Below are 13461 nucleotides of genomic sequence, written 5' to 3'. Positions count from 1 at the left end.
AAAAATGAAAATAAATAAAGTATAAATATAAAAAATATACATATATTTATAAAAAAACCGAAAATAAATAAAGTATACAAAAAACGAAAAATAAAGTTAAAAAACTATGTGGTGTAATTTTTTTCAACCCTCAGGGACTAAATTTGAACTTTTTAGGTCTAATTTTGCAAAAAAGTTAACCAACTTAACCATGAAACTCGTTAAGTGAGCTAGGGTGATAATTATGCGAGAAAGTTATGGCCACAGCAATAATAAAAAAATATCAGGGCTTTTTCCAATTACGCGTTAAAAATTTAGGGCTTTTATAATATGAACTCATTTTCTGTTAATCAAAGGATTCTTGGGTTAGAGGTTGATGGGGTTCCTCTTCTAGCATGGAACGATGAAACTTTCAAGAAGATTGTGAGTAAATTGGGTGATTGTGTTTTGTTTGGACAACATTAAAGATTATAACAGATACACCATGCGACTTGGTATTAAAACAACCCATGCATTTCTTGTTTATGAAACTATGGTTATTACCTTGTTTGGTGTAGAATATAATATATGGGTTTGTGAATTGAATGTTTGGATTCCTAAATTTGTCAATGGATTCAAAGAACAAGAAGATGAGAATAAATCTGTTACCAGTGATTAATGCATATGATGATAAATTCGTTAATTCGATTCCAAATACTTTCCAAAAAGATGATGATTGTTATTAAGTCTCTCCTAATGGGAAGACCGATAACATTAGTTTTTCCAAGGAGCCTCGTAATAGTAACAGTGACCCCTTTGAACTTACACCACTCAATGATAAAATGTTCGTGTTTAAATGAGCTTAAGCTCGGTTCAAGCTCGTTTACTAATATCCTAAATCCCTAATTTCCTAAATATTTTTTATTTTAATATATAAAATTAATTCTAAATTATATTATATAAAGGTTCGTTTAGGCTCGCCGGCCTAATCGAGCTAAGTGACATAGGCTTGATCTCGAGCTCGTTTAATAAACGAGCTTAATATTAATCTTGAGCTCCGCTCGGGCTCGTTTAAAATCGGTTTCGAGTCGAGCTCTTACCAAGCCGATCTCGAGTAGCTCACGAGTAGCTTGGCTCGTTTGCACCCCTAGTGTTGCCACTGAGATGGCTTCTCAATGATGTTCTATTATGATTGAGAAGGCTGATGTTGGTTTAAATTGTTATGAGCATAAAGCAAATTTCAATCCTAATTTTGAAGGAGGGTATTTCTGATTAGGATAAATTGAAAAAATCGGGTTTTTTTATGATAGAACAAGTGGAGGCTACAATTGTTATGGGAACTGCTCTTGGGTGGGACATGACGGGTTGTGAGAAGAATCTTGAGAACATCATTGGTTAAAATGGAGTATTTTGGTTATCAATGAATGTTTTATTTATAAATGTTCAAGGATTCGGGGATATTGAGAAGAGAATATGGATTAAGAAATTATGTAATTCACGTAATTTTAATTTTCTTGCCATTTAGGAGACTAAGTCCTCACATATTGATTTATGGTCCATTCGTCATATGTGGGGTAATATGTCTTTTGATTTTGTTGATTTTGTGTTAGGGGTCGTTCAGGTAGAATTCTTTGTATCTTGAATAAGCTAATTTTCTGTAAATCTAAACTTATTTTTCATGCTAACTTTTTTTCTATCAAAGGTGTTTGAATGCCCACAAATTCTCCTTTAATGTTCATTTCGGTTTACCCCCCTCAAGCTATGTTAGCTAAGCGAATGCTTATAAGGAGATGGAATAATATGGTGATTCTAACAGGAGACTTCAATGTGGTTCGGGATACGACAGAGAGGTTTGTTTGGTTTTTCACCAATCATAGGTTGTTTATTACAGATGTTGAGTTGATTGATCTTTTGTTAGGTGGTTACTCATTCACTTAGACGGATAAGTGGGCGTCAAAAATGAGTAATTTGGATAGATTTCTGGTTTCTGATTCTTTTCTATATTCTTTTTCTGGGGTATTTGTTGTGGTGCTTGATAAATTCATTCCTAATCATAGACCTATTCTACTAAAAGAAAATGTAGTTGATTACAGCCCTACTCCATTTCGTTTTTTCAATTCCTAGCTTGAGATGGAAGATTTTCATGATTTGGCGATTGCTACTTGGAAAAATGATGGAATTGTTGAAGTTAATGGGTTGGTTGCTTTTAATAAAAAACTTCAAAACTTGAAGTCAGTCATTAGAAAGTGGAGTTCTTCTAGCTGTGCTAAGAACCAGGTGGAAAAAAATCAACATATTGCTTGTATTTCACCTATTGATCTGTTAGTTGATCAAGGTGTTTCCTCTTGTGATGATTTGAATCGTAGAAAAGAGGCAATTAATTGTCTAGTTGCTATTAGTAATATTGAAGCTAAATATTTAGCCCAAAAGGCTAAAATTAAATGTGTTGTTGAAGGAGATGAAAACACGAAGTTTTTTCATGGGATGATTAAGAAAAACGTAGACAAATGGCGGTTAAAGGTGTCTTGAAAGATGGTTCTTAGATTGAGGAACCGAACCTTCTTAAAACAGATTTTTTTTAACATGTTAAGCATCTTTTTGCTCCTGTTTCTAGTCTTTGGCCTTGGTGTGGGGTCAATATGCCTAATAGATTATCTATAGAGCAATCGATTACCTTAGAGGTTGCATTTTCATATGATGAGATTAAATGTGTTGTTTGGGATAGTGGTGGTGATCGAGCACCAAGACCTGATGGATTCGTTTTTGCTTTTTTCAAGGCATTTTGGTCGACTATTGGAGAAAATGTCATCCGTTTAGTGCAAGATTTTTATGTGTCTTCTTCCTTTCCTATAGGTTGCAATCCTTCCTGTATTGCTTTGATTCCTAAGATATCTGATCCTAAGTTTGTTTCTGATTTTAGGCCAATTAGCCTAATTGGGTGTCGATATAAAGTTATTGGCAAAATTCTTGCTAATCGCCTCAGCTCAGTTATTAGTCATTTTGTGAGTTTTGAGCAATCTGCTTTTATTAAAGGAAGAAACATGATGGATGGTCTGTTGGTTCTTAATGAAGTCATGGATTGGTATCGAAAACAAAAAAAAAAAAGAGTTTACTTGCATTTAAATCGACTTTGAGAAAGCTTACGACTTGCTTCGATGGGATTTTTTAGATCAAGTCATGGTGAATTTGGGGTTCGGTTGTCTTTGGAGGAGGTAGACTGAATGATGTTTCTTGAATGATCGTGCTCCTATCCTTATTAATGGTGCCCTGACTAATGAGTTTGAGATTTGTAGAGGCCTTCGTCAAGGTGATCCAATGTCTCCTTTTCTATTTATCCTAGCGATGGAAGGTCTTCATGTTGTAATTTGTATGGCTATTCAAATTGGAATTTTTAGAGGTGCTCCTATTGGTTATAATGTTCTTTTGAATCCTCATCTTTTTATGCTAATGATGTCATTTTATGGGTAAATGGCCTCTTCGGAATGCTTCAAATTTGATTTGTATGCTTCGTTACTTTTATTTCTCGTATGGTTTGAAAATTAATGTTCATAAGGAGGATGATATTCTTGACATGGCGTCTACTCTCAGGTGTGCGGTGTCTTCTTTACCTTTTACTTATCTTGGTGTTTAGTTGGGTGTAATATCAGGCGTATTGATAATTAGAAGATTGTGGATGCCAAGTTTGTTAGAAAGCTCTCCTCATGGAAATCCCGTATTCTTTCAGTGGGTGGTTGGTTATCTCTTATTAAAGCAGTCCTTGGTAGTCTCCCGAATTATTACATTTCTTTGTATAGAATGTGGGTTGCTATTGAAAAAACTTTGGAATCGTTACAAAATAATTTTTTTATTTGCGGTGACTTAGAAGATAAGAAGATGACTTGGGTGGCTTGGAGGAAGTTTTTGGTGAGTAGATATCATGGTGGTTTGGGTATCGATAGTATTTTTGCTTTGAACATGTTTCTTTTGTTCAAATGGATTTGGACATTCAGGATAAAACCTAATGATTTGTGGGTTAAAGTAATTAAGGCAATTTATGGGGATGATGGTTTTATTGGCAAGGAGTTGGTTTCTAATTCTACTTGTAGTCCTTGGAATTAAATTCTTAAAGAAACCAAAAACCTTTGTGCCAAAGGCATTGATCTTCTTTCTTTGAGTCACCGAAAGATTAGGGATGGGTCTTCAATTTCTTTTTGGGATGATGTGTGGTGAGGTGATCAAACTTTAAAAACTCGTTTTCCTATAGTGTATGCTTTGGACGATGGCAAGAATTGCAAAGTCCCGTCTCATTTAGCCTGGATTGGTCTTCGCCTTTTTAGAAGACCTCCTAGAGGGAGGAGGAGTTATTGCAATACTTTACTTTGAGAACTTGTCTTAACCAGATCTCTGTTGTGGCAGAGAAAGATAGTTGGCTTTGGACTCGTAATATTTCTTATGGATTCACTATTGCTTCGGCTAGGTTCATTATCGATTCTAAAATTTTGGACATCGGAACTGTTCCAACTAGGTGAAATCGTTTGGCTCCTTTTAAAGTCAATGTTTTTCTAGAGGTTGGCTTTGAATAAGATTCTTACTAGAATTAATTTGGACAGAAGAGGCATTCACATTGAATCTGTCTTGTACGGTATTTGTGACTCAGACGTAGAGACTATTAATCATCTCTTCTTCGCTTGCGATATGGTGTTAGATTAATGGGGGCTTTTAGCCAGGTGGTGAGAGATTGATTTACCATTTTTTCTTCTATTTCTAAGTGGTTATCTTGGCTTGATTCTCCGGTTGACTAATGCAGTCAGAAGTTGTTTAGATGTTGGTTTGGTGTTATTTTGGATGATTTGGATTTTTCGGAATAAACAGATGTTGTTAAGGCGATTTTATGGGATTTCATTCAATCTCAGTCTTTTATGTGGTCTTTTATGTGGATAAATGTTAGAAATTCTAAGTTTTGTGTTAAGTGGGTTAGCCAGATGAAAAATCATTCTCTTGACACTTTCTTTATGTAATTTCTTTTTCTAGCCGTGTGCTAGTTTTTTTTATATAAAATGTTGTCGTTTTAAAAAAATCTCACCCTTTGATCATACTAAAAATTGATAACTTGTTGTAACTAGTACATCATGAGGCCATGGTGGACAACTCGGACGGTCATCCATGGTACATGTCTTTAAGGGATCCAAAATTCCTAAAATATATGGTATATATATATAAAGAAAAAAAAATCAATTATCTAAAAATGCTAGGAAAAATATTTTTCTTGTTTTTGTAATGTTGTGGCCATATTTTTACTTTTTAGTATTTATAGTGAATTTTATAACCGTTTGTCTATTTTCAATTTTAAGTACTCATTTTTTCTTTTCACCTCGACCCACTGCATCTTTGGACTCCGTACATCAATGCATCCAAATTGAAAAAGGGAAAAAATGGGATAATTTAAACATGTATCGACGATCTCGCACAATTCATTCATAGTAATTTTGTATTGTGCCGAATCATGATATTGGGCCTAAAGCCAATCTGCAATGATATTGTAAAATGAGTTAGGGAAATCTAAAACTTTCGAAATTTATACTTGTGTGTGCGGGTAAGTGGTTTATACGGATGTAAGGGGTGTTTGGACAAAAAAAAAAAAAAAAAAAAAGTAATGTTTATTGCTTATTGTGTATTTTCACCATAATAAACTAAGTTTAAGTGTTTTGATAAAAATCCTTAAAATCAGCTTATTATGGTAGGGATAAGTTAAATAAACTGATTTAATAAGCATCTCTCCTCTTGCTTATTGTTTATTGCTTATTCCCACCGCAAATAAGCTAATAAACTATAATCTAATTTATCCAAACACCCTTTAACATTGACGGCGGAATAAGGTGCTTTTTTTAGAGACCTAAACTTTTAAGTACATGTTACATAATAGAATTATCTTATTAATGTTTTTTGTTAAGAAAAAAACAAGGTTGTAAAAACCGCTTGATGGTAGCTCGACGGTCGACTGGTGTTAAAGGATTAATCGGTCTTGGCGGGGATTAATCGGGGACCATAAATTAATAAAATATTAATATATCTTAAGAAAAACAACTACTTCAAAATTAGAAAATATGAAAAATTATAATTTGGAAATTTGGAAATACGAAAATATGAACATTTTGGTATAATATTTGAAATTTTGAAAATTTGAAAATTTTGGAGTAAAAAAATGAAGTTGGTTTTTTGAATTTTTTTTGAATTTTTTTTAAATTTTTTTGACCTTTTTTTGACTTTTTTTCGACCTTTTGACTTTTTTCGACTTTTTTGACTTTTTTTTGACTTTTGTTGACCGATTAATCCCGCCAAGGCCGATTAATCTCGCCAAACCCGATTAATCCTAAATTTCCGATTAATGCCCTAATCATCGACGGTTGGAGAACGACAAGCGATTAATCCATGATTAATCCCGATTTCTGCAACCATGGAAAAAAGTAACGAGCCCCAACCGAGACAATTATCTTGTAGAGACCTAAACTTTTAAGTACATGTTACGTAATAGAATTATCGTGTTAGTTGTGATAGTGAATAACAAATTAGGTGTGAATTTTTTTCATTTGTATGTATTTTTATATGGGTTTTCATCTTATTAATGTTTTTTGTTAAGAAAAAAGTAACGAGCCCCAACCGAGACAATTATCTTGTAGAGACCTAAACTTTTAAGTACATGTTACATAATAGATTTATCGTGTTAGTTGTGGTAGTGAATAACAAATTAGGTGTGATTTTTTTTCATTTGTATGTATTTTTATATGGGTTTTCATCTTACTAATGTTTTTTGTTAAGAAAAAAGTAACGAGCTCCAACCGAGAAAATTATCCTGGAGAGACCTAAACTTTTAAGTACATGTTACATAATAGAATTACCGTGTTAGTTGTGATAGTGAATAACAAATTAGGTGTGATTTTTTTTTCATTTGCAAGTATTTTTATATGGGTTTTCATCTGTTTTATGTTTTAGGGTTTAAAATTTCAAAAGAAAAGTGGAAAAGTGAACAACGGAGACAATCCTAGCCAAAATATGTTTTTCTTTTGTCATCATTTACTAGTTATTTTTATAATGTTATTGGTTATCACTTATCACGCATCTGAAAATGTGAGAAGAAATATCTTTCATAGTTAATGGATTTTTGTGAAATTTTTGTTTTTATGGAACCTTGTTTCTTCTTTCGATCAGTCATGGGTCAAATGTTTCATCCATTATTTAACTTTCATTAAAATTGTTAAGCCATATAAAAAAAGGGATAAGTTGGGCCTAGTTGACTAATATGGATGTTTCTAATCTAAAAACTAATTAAAAGATCATTGGTTTAAATTATTTGTCATTTAAAAAAAAGAGATAAAATAAGGAGATTGAGTAATCTAACCATTTTTTTTGTTGTATTATTGAAAAGAATAACCTTTATCTTTTTTTTTTTGCAAAATAACGATTCTTTTCGGAATGGGCCATTGTGAAGTCCATTTCGGAGTAAGTAGTTAGGTCGAACCATCAAACCTTTCTGAAATGTCCATTCCGGACTAAAACAACTTATTCCTCATTTTGATTTAGAAAACAATTTTTCGGAGTTTAATCCAACACATTCCGGATCTCGATTTACAAACGCATTTCAATAAATTTTGGGCTCTACTACACATTTCAGACTAAGATATGGAACACGATCATAATGACCTGCTTGTTTTACGGGTAAGTTTTTTATTCTTACACTTTTAGTAGTTTAATTTTACGATTTTTTCGTAGTAAATTATCTCGTATACGAAAAACATTTCTTGGAATGCACAGAATACATTCTGGAGTAACAATACAAGTTGACATTACATTACGATCAACCCAAAACTAGTTTAATTAATTATATTAGGGTATTATACATTGTAAATTAGTATTCTAGAACAAAAACTACCATTCCCGGATGCTCCGAAGTGCAAGGAACTTGTCCGAAACACGAAGAACAATCCAAGATGAGAAGAATATGTCTGAAATGTTCATCACTTTTCGTTTCGGAACAAATTTTATACTTATAATTTCATATTTGTAGCACCACGAGATTTTTTATGCATCAATTACACTAAGTTGCAAACCCAAACTCGCTTTGGATACTCTTGCGACACTCTGAGACTGACCGGCATGCAAGACTATGTCCCAGAATTAATGTTTTGGGAGGTGGTTAAATATTCTTACGGTGGATACGGATCTTGTACTTCTACATTACTGATATGTGCATATCTATACATATAATTTTGCATCATATCTTAATATTTCTAGTTATTTTTATGCCCTTTATAGAACAAAAGATACTTAATCTGTTGTATATTGTGTTGTAGGGGTAAAAGTCATGCTCGGAGCGAAAAGGAAGTTGGAAGCAAGGAATTCGAATCAAGTCTTAAAATGAAGAAAAATATACTCTCCACGTCGTGGTGACCTTCCCTCAATGTGGTGTTTTGGCTTGTCCCGATGGATCTAGAAGACTTGTTGGATACGGGATAACCAGGAAGGCCACAACGTGGTGGACTTACTACGTCATGGTGATCTGTTTTCGGGAAATTATAAATTGAAGTCATTCTCCTCCGAAATTGTAACTTTTGCTGGAAGCTACTATCAATGTTTGAAGGCCAAGTATCCGTTTTGAAGCTTGGAATTGAAGAAGTCGATCATAGCTTGGGAATCGAGAGCATTAAGGCAATACAACCCTTTATTACGATTTTCTACTTAGTTTAATCATGTTTATTACAATGAATCTCGTTTTTCTGAGTTTGATTGCTGAAATTATGGGCTAAAACCTTATAACTTTCGTTTAGTGTAGGTTTGCTTGACTTTTTATGGCTTGATTTATGGTAAGGATTAAGTTTTATTGGTTGTTTGTTACTTTAGCTTATTAAAGAACCTTCTATGCTTATGAGAACTACTTTTCCTGTTTATTGTTGAGTTTGATCTAGATTGCATGACCATCTTTCTTAATTGAACTTGAATCTTATGATATTTGTGAATTGAAAAAATTGTAGGAATAGTGTCTTGACCAAAAACTTAAGGTTAAATAGAAAAGTGGGTAAATAATCGTAGGACCTAATATATGACGACCAATCATATATTGAGTTGAATCAATAAACCAATTTGACCAATATATTATAAGTTTAATTTAACTCAAACTGAACACTAGTAAACTTGTTAGTTTATCCGCGTGATCATCGTATAAATGAACTTGTTTGCTAAAGGATTATGTTAGTGAACATTAACTTGTTCATCTTAGGAATCGGTAACCAATGAAACATTAATCCATTGCACTTACATAAATCAACCATAGTAGCAAGTAAATCGAAGCTAAACGAAAGTATCTCAATTACCTTGGTTTAAATCGTCTTTTGTGTTTCTCGCTTTTAGTTTTAATATTTTCCTTTATAGTTGATAGTTAGTTAGTTTTAATATAGTCTTGCAAAAGTAGAGAAAACCCATTTTCTGAATTAAATAGTAATTTAGTTAGTCAGTAAATAAGAATTAGCTAATCATCTCGTTCCTTGTGTTCGATACCTGTATATTGTGCTATACTATTCTCAACAAGGTACACTGCCTTAGGTAATAATTAGTTAAATTAGTAGGATTAACTAGTGCATAATTATTTACGCATCAAGTTTTTGACTTTGTTGCAGGAGAACGGTCAATTTTTAGTTAATTTGAATCTGCTATTTTATTAGGATTTTTCTATTTATTTTCTTTCAAATTTTCATTTTCAGTCTTTCGACTGTTTGACTTACCACGTCGTGGTCACTAACACCATGTCGTGGTGTGGTGTCGTAACAGTTAGGTTCTATTTTTCGTTTTGTTCTTTTTATGCATTTTATTTGTTTTTGTTTCAGTGATTTATGACCCGAGGGTCAAACACACCAATCTTACCACCGTTTGACGATCCAGAGTCAGAATTCCATAAGAAGAAGACAACCAAACTCGGAGAATCAAGCAAAAGAACTCTTGAAAGCGAATTCAAATATTTTGAGAAGACTCCTAACAAAAAGGAGTTAGGTTACGAGCCCGAAAGCGAAATAGAATCAGAAAAAGTAAGCGAATTAGAATGAGAACCAAAAGCCAAAATGATGGACATTGCGGACATGACGATGGAAGCCTACAAGAGGTGGATGCGTGAAGACACCGGACCCGGACTTGTGCAACCCGCAATTCCCAACACCGCTAGCTTTGAACTGAAAGGTCACATCCTTGCTCAACTGAAAGACATACCCTTCTATAGAAAAGACCATGAGGACACCTACAAGCACCTTGATGAGGTCAATGACATCGCTGACTACTTCAACATACCTGTAACGCCCGTGTTTCTGGGCTAAGCATTAAATATGATGTAATAGTCTACGCCAACCTTTGTAATTTGTTTTGAAATAGTAAGTTGTAGTGGATGAAATAAGGATTCTGGAGATATAAAGAATACCGAAATCCGAGTTATAATGAAGAAGTTATGACCTATCGAAGTTTCACGACAAAACCAGCACGATGATGTATGACGTAAAAAAAAGTGAATTTACAATAAAGTGCTTTTAGCTTTAGCAATCTAAACAAAAGTCGTAGTATACGTTAAACTGAGAACGTGCATAAAAAGAATGCCCTAATCGGACTTCGTATGATGAAGTTATGATTTTTCTAAGTTTCGGCTTATCAGTATGCAACCCGAAACTCGAATTTTAGATCGAGTGATTTTTAGCCGAAACAACCTAAACGAGAATCAAAGATCTTGTTGATAGTAGTTTAAAGGCAAAAAGATAGACGGAAACAGACGTCGAATGAAGAAGTTCTGAATTTTTAACGGACTTTTCCTGTAACGACTTGTTAAAAATATAACTTTAAAAATAAAGTCAAAATTAGCCGACAGAGTCTAAACGAAAGTTATAGAACACGGTCTCACCTACACATGGATATAAAGAACGTCAAAAACGGAGCTCGTATGCGAAATTTATGAATTTTTGAAGTTTGAAAATTCGAAGTACGCCCAGCGTACTCGTGTTCATAGTCCGAGATTGGCCACGTTGCCCTACTACTTCGCATGAAAGACACGTACCATAGCCTTGACGCGTCTGATATGATCCTTTCGTACGCTCAGCGTGTTGGCTGAAGTAGGAGTACGCCCAGCGTAAATCGAGTTTTCAGCCACTATAAATAGTGATCGAAGCCAGCCGTATTTTTATTTACAAAATTCACTCATCTCACCCTCTACTTTCCTTTTTTCTACACTAAATACCCCCCCCCCCCCAAAGCTTATTTTATCATCCTAGCATCTTAAGCAAGTCTTGGAGAGCTCGAAGATCCCGAGAAAAAGAGTTTTCGAGCCGAAACTCTGTCCGCGTGAAACCCGGTTTTTCAGAAAACATTTCGATTTTATCGGAAACGATCGTTTTAAGAAACGAAGTGCTGCTCAATTATCGTTAAATCATGTGAGTGTATAGTCACTTTCTTCTTACACATAGATATGAAGTATTTCTTATAAAATACGTGCTATGTGTAATTATATTGTTTGTTTATTTGAGATGGATGTTGAATAAATGATTTATACAGGTTTTAAATGATTTAAATTGTATATGTATTTTATATCTACAAAAATGTTGGGTAAAACATGGGTAGATGAAATAGTTGGTATTTGATGAATGATGAGTTGGATAAATGAGATGATCGGTGATATAGATCATGAGACGAGGGTGAGGGGTGGAATATGAGAGAAGCCCTTACCCAAACGTTGGCCCCTGTCATTAAACAGAGTATGGATGACAATCATGGACTATTCTAGACAGTCTGTGGAACACTAGCAGGCTCGCAACCTGTAGGTATTATGAACTACATGTTCATCAGATGTACTCTAAAAACCCATTGACATGTATTGCAGGTAGATTCCCGTGAATAATATTGTCGATAAATTAGAGCTATGGACTTAGCACATGTTGTATAAACCCTGGAAGCTATGGACTTAGTGTGTGTTGTATAAACCCTGGCAGCTATGGATTTAATGTCTATTGTATAAACCCTGGCGACGATGTACTTCGTGCCTATTCCTTAGGATGAATCCTTAGGAATGAGTGATAGATGATTATTAGGGTAAATTCTTAAGAAATAATTAAGACATGGTTATTTGTTATTAATCTGGGAGTATGGATTAAGATATGGTTATTTGTTATTAATCTGGGAGTATGGATTAAGACATAGTTAATTGTCCCTAGTCCGAGAGTATGGAATGGGCACAATTATTGATCCAGGAGTATGGATCAGACATACCGATCCGGGAGTATGGATTAGGTAAAGAGGTAAATTTTAGATCCGGAAGAATGGATTAGATAGAGAGGTTGATTTTAGATCTGAGAGTATAGATCGTGTCGTTGTGAGGATCGATAGAGTGGGGTAATAAAGAGGATAATGGGGATGGGAAATTGGGTTGATTGTTTGATATTTAAACATAATAAATTTATTTATTGTGGGTTGAAAACCCTATATGCTCACCAGGTTTCCCAACCTGACCCACTCAAGTTATTTTTATCACAGGTGTCGATACGAAGCTACGTTACACTAAGAGATTAAAAGAGATGTAAAATCACTAGTGTAAATGAATGTAAGTTCTGTTTGTGCTTATGTTTTTATATTGAAATGACATCCCAAAGTTTTAAAAGAATAAAATACATTTCGTCGGAAATGATTTGATAATATATTTATCATGTTTTTGGGAACGAATTCCGCAACGTATTTCTTTAAAAGATACTTTGATTTTTTTTTAAAATCAAGCATAAACAAATCGGTCTTTTCTGGCCGAGAAATTTGGGGATGGCACAATACCAATGTCCCACGCGAGACAGTTTTGCTAAGAATTCTCCTTGTTACTCTTAAGGGTACAGCAAAAGATTGGTTGAAGGCACTCTCGCCAGGCATAATAACAACTTGGGCACAAATATGTGAAAAGTTCATACAACAGTTTTGCCCACCATCGAAAGTTTCCAAGTTGAAGAAGGTTATTGCAAATTTCGAGCAACAAGCGGGTAAGTCATTGTACAAAGCGTGGGAGCAATACAAGGGTTTGTTGAGAAACTGTCCTCAAAATGATCTAAACATCCAACAAGAAGTATCGATTTTATATGATGGGGTGAACGTCACAACTAGGCGGCTCCTTGATTCTCAAGGGCCACTAACAAAGAAATCACCAGCCGCATTCAAGGAGCTAAGAGAGGAATTTTCTAAACATGTATTAGAATTCCATAACCCTCGATATGATGCAACTAGGGGAAACATGAATGTTGCTTTGGAGGACAAGCCAGTGGTCTTAGAAATGTTGCATAACATGGATAGGAGGATGACTAAAACGGATCAAACAATCTATCCTATAAGAGTGCAGTGTGAAAACTGTAACGGGCCAAAAATTTAACTACAGACTGTGATCTAGATGAGAATGGAAACCGAAAGGTTCACGCTTTCTACTCAAGCGGTGATCGTTATGATGAAGACTAGAGAAAGCCCAAAAAAAGTGGT

The 13461-nt window shown here is 34.3% G+C and overlaps 1 non-coding gene across 1 annotated transcript; it reads right to left on the bottom strand.

Annotated features, from left to right (window-relative positions):
• Positions 1–12934: 12934 nt before the first annotated feature.
• On the bottom strand, positions 12935–13041 carry LOC145077297 (small nucleolar RNA R71). The gene has a single exon (XR_013693079.1). It is a non-coding gene; the product is annotated as a small nucleolar RNA R71 (small nucleolar RNA).
• Positions 13042–13461: the final 420 nt, after the last annotated feature.

This window comes from Lactuca serriola, chromosome 9 (genome assembly GCF_051521515.1).
Source record: "Lactuca serriola cultivar US96UC23 chromosome 9, Lser_US96UC23_V15, whole genome shotgun sequence".
Taxonomy (NCBI): Eukaryota; Viridiplantae; Streptophyta; class Magnoliopsida; order Asterales; family Asteraceae; genus Lactuca; species Lactuca serriola.
Note: the sequence above shows the minus strand (reverse complement) of the source record. Positions and strands in the feature narration are given on the sequence as shown.